Source organism: Rhagoletis pomonella, unplaced genomic scaffold (assembly GCF_013731165.1).
Source record: "Rhagoletis pomonella isolate Grant_MI unplaced genomic scaffold, Rhpom_1.0 Rhpom_scaffold_00003, whole genome shotgun sequence".
Classification (NCBI taxonomy): domain Eukaryota; kingdom Metazoa; phylum Arthropoda; class Insecta; order Diptera; family Tephritidae; genus Rhagoletis; species Rhagoletis pomonella.
Genome location: NW_023458557.1, coordinates 26,014,589 through 26,018,936, shown reverse-complemented (window position 1 = coordinate 26,018,936; position 4,348 = coordinate 26,014,589).

Sequence of the window (4,348 nt, the reverse complement as noted above, 5' to 3'; positions counted from 1 at the left end):
GGCTTCAGCTCGCTATTTAAGCATTTTCGACGTTTATTTTGGTTACGGTGATTCTGCGGTTCTCCTTTTGTTTACAAGCAGACACATATACACAAGCTCAGGCCAGCCAATAGCAAGATCGCAGATCACAACATCGAACAAGTTGTATCGCACCCGCTATTTTGACTTTGGACTTTACGTCTTTATGGTAGCCAGTGGAAAGTTTTTATTTTGTTTACTTATACTGCTTCTACTGTTATCACCAGGGTGAATTTCCGTATGGGGTGGTTCGAAAAGGGTTGCTTCTCTGATTTAGAATATGCATGCATAGATATACACATGTTCATGCATATATCCACATATATGTATGTATATATATATATATGCATGTATATTCATATTAAATCGGCTGTCGTTACAGGCTCGCATCCGTCGATGTTGCTCGCAATATGGAGCGTGTGCGTAGAAAGATTCATAACGCAGCCGTGTGCACCCCATGTTAAACGATGGCCCAATGTGTGGCCTCGACCCACGCTTATATGCCGGGCTTGGTTGTCTAACGAGTCACTACCTATATCTCCTTATGCTGATCCTGCCCTAGTACCCTATAATAGCCTATCACTGGGTTCACTACCTAACAATTTTTCAAGTAACTTGCTGTACTTGCTAATACCCTACACCAAATCCCAACAGTCCCAACACCATTTATTGGTCGTCAGCCTGGCCTAGGTAAGTATATACCTATTTACAAAAAAAAAAAATCTCCATGCAGACACTGGACTCCACTACATTTTGGTACTTTCACAAACAAACAAACAGCAACAAAACCAAATAGAACGAAACACACTTATGCAACAAATAGGTCTTCAGCGTGGTATACGCCGATCTTTCTCCCAGTAGTGTCACCTATTTCATACATTGAGTTGCCGATAACTCCCAAAACTACGCATTTAACTTGTTTCGGCGCGAGTTTGGCGTTATAATTATCTATTTGTGAACTCTGTTTGAAATTTCGGCGATACACCACTTGTCCAATTTGAAACCTCACTTCCCTGCTCCTCGTGTTGTACACTTTTGAGCTCCTGTCATGCGCAATCTTCAATTCCTTGGATTTTTTCTCTGATTAGCTGTTTTTGTCGGAACCAGCAACTACTTCACACTCTGTGTCTTTTATTGATTCTAGTTTGCGGAGTAAGTCGTATGATGCGCCATGTTGCACCATCGGCAGCCCGAATACGGCATAGTAGGGCGATTGTCCAATCGCGGTGTGGACTACACTGCGTAGCGCGAACGCGGCATCACTCACGTACCTGTCCCAGTTTTTCTGGTTGCCTTGGATATAGGAACGCACTATCTGGAGTACTGAACGGTTAACCCGTTCGGCTGCATTGCCTTGTGGCGAGTAGAACGCAGTCTTTACATGTTTAACTCCGTATTTATCTAAAAACGAGGTGAACAACTCGGAAACAAATTGTCTGCCATTGTCAGAGTGTACGAACTCTGGTATGCCGAAAACATGGAAAACGTCCTTTTCTAGATATTTTACAACTTCTGCTGCTGTCGCTTTACACATTGGTTTGAGGAACACAAATTTAGAGAAATGATCAAGACAGACGAACACATAACAATTACCATCACTAGAACGCGGATAAGGACCCATCAAATCTATATATAAACGTTGGAACGGTCTTTCGGTGACGTGTTGCCTGCCCATCAATGGCCTGTTGAACGAGTTTTGGACCTTGCAGCCCTTACAGGTCTCGCAGTCTTTACAGAAATTCTGCACATCGGCCACCATACCAGGCCAGTAGTATTTCTCTCGGATCCGTGCCAACGTTTTATGGATTCCTCCATGTCCGGCCGACGGTGAGCAATGAGACGACTCTACTAACCCTCGCCGCAGCTCCGACGGTACCCAAAGCTTCCAGGTTTGGTCCTCCTGCTGTCCAGTCCCCCTGTTAAACTGTGTTCTCTTGTAGACATATCCGTCTGAAACACACACATCCGGTAGTTTGTCTAGGTTTTCAGTCACCGTCTTCTTAAGTTGTGTATATTCTTCCGTCGTGAAATAAGGTGAGTCCAAACAAACGTCCAAAACTCTGTCGTTCAGCTTGATTTCATCCATGTCGACTCTCGAAAGTGCATCTGGCACGACATTCTGTGCCCCTTTACGGTGTTGGATATCGAAGTTGAAAGCTTGCAGTTTCAGACTCCATCTGGCCAGCCGTCCCGACAAGTCTTTCTGATACATCAGCCATTTTAGGCTGGCATGGTCGGTGATTATAGTGAACGGCAGTCCTTCGATGTACGGTCTAAATCGCTTAACACTTAAGACTGCGGCATAGCATTCCAACTCCGTTATACTGTAATTTTTCTGCGCTTTGTTCAACTTCGCCGACATGAATGCAATCGGTCTTTCGTTCTCGTCATCGTCTAATTGGAACAAAACTCCACCTACACCGTCTGTTGATGCGTCGCACTGAATGAAAAATCGTCGGTTAAAGTCCGGGTGAGTCAGTACTGGTGCAGTGATTAAGCTTTGCTTCAACCGCTGAAACGCAACCTTGGCTTCGTCAGTCATAGTGAATTTTTTTATCCGGTCCTTGGTGAGACAGTCGTGTAATGGTGCGGCTATAGTTGCGTACTCGTGAATAAAACGTCGGTACCACCCTGTCATCCCTAGGAACCGCCGAAGCTGTTTCGGACTTCGAGGCTCAGGGAAGTCTCTTACTGCTGCTACTTTGTTTGCATCAGTTCGTATGCAACCATCGCCTACCACGTACCCGAGATACCTTACTTCCCGATAACAAAACTTACTTTTCTCAACATTGATTGTGAGCTTGGCTTCACGTAAACACCTAGCGACCTTTTCCAACAAACACAAATGAGACGAAAAACTTTCGGAACAAACTAACAAATCGTCTAAATACACAAACACACACTCACGTAAAGCAGCCGGTATGACTTTGTCCATTAATCTACACATACGCTGAGCCGCGTTACACAAACCAAAAGGCATAACTGTGAAATGATACAGGGGCCTACCAGGAACTGTGAAGGCTGTCTTTTCCCTAGACTTCTTCTCTAATGGAATCTGCCAAAACGCATCTTTTAAATCTATAGCCGATATAAAGCGTGTGTTCTGTAGTCGGCTGAGGATTCCTTCCACGTGCGGTAGTGGATATGCGTCCTTAATTGTCCTTTCGTTTACTTTCCTAGCATCTAAACATAATCTATTCTTAGTGCCTTTTATTACCAGAGAGACGGGGGAACTCCAACTACTGTTACTTTCTTCTATGACCCCCATACTCAACATTCTATCTAGCTCCTGATACACTAGCTTTTGGATCGGTGGTGATATAGGGTAGTGCCGCTGTTTGACCGGAAGATTTTCATTCGTCACTTCGATGACGTGCTCTTCTTGGTCTGTTTTTCCAAGCCCTAGTACGACGAACGATGGGAACTGCGCTTTTATCTTTTCCAATGCTACGCTCTCCTCATGCGTTAAATCATGCTGCACCGCGTCAAATGACAAGTCCCCCTCGGCGGGTGCGAGCTCTGCAACGACCGCGCTCTTTGCTTTAACACCCCTACTGACAACCTCCAAATCGAAAGCTCTCCAAAAGTCGATTCCTAGGTAAACCTCCTGCTGCAAATCGGGCACGATCAAAAACTCGAGATCTCTCGAGACCCCATCCCATAACACCGGCAAAACAATCGCACCTAGCACTGGCGTTTCGCCACCATTGGCGGTTCGAATATTTTGTCCCTTAATTTTGAGAATTCCATCCTCTCTTCCTTCCAAAAATTTTAGGGAGTTTTTACCTAGACAACTCGCGCCAGCACCAGAATCCAACAGGGCTAACATCTGCTTGCCACCTATATTGGTTTGCGCAAAAAAACGATTGCCACCCTTCACAGTGACTATTGTTGCTATAATCTTATTCTTAATCCTTTTATAATTCCTCCGCTTTGCCCTCATTTTTTCAATTTTCTTTAAATTCCTACTTTTCTTATTCTTGACTAATTCTTCTGCAAAAATCCTTCTTCTTGCTTCTTCATATTCTAATTTCCTTTGATGTAAACTCTTTCCTATAACTACTTCTCTATCCTCTAACTTACTTCTAATATTACCATCACCACTGCTAACACTATTATCCCTACTTAATATTTTGACGGCTGATTTTATTTCTCCGGGCGATTCGCTTCCTGGCAAGAATTCCCGGAAATTTCCGCCAGTTTCAAGTTTCCCAGGTTCGGCTTGTAGACACAGAATGACATGTCACCCCCGCACGCGAAACAAACCATGCTGTGAAACGTAGAGTTGCAGTTGTTGGTCACCTCAGGATTCTTTGTGTAGTAGTCGACC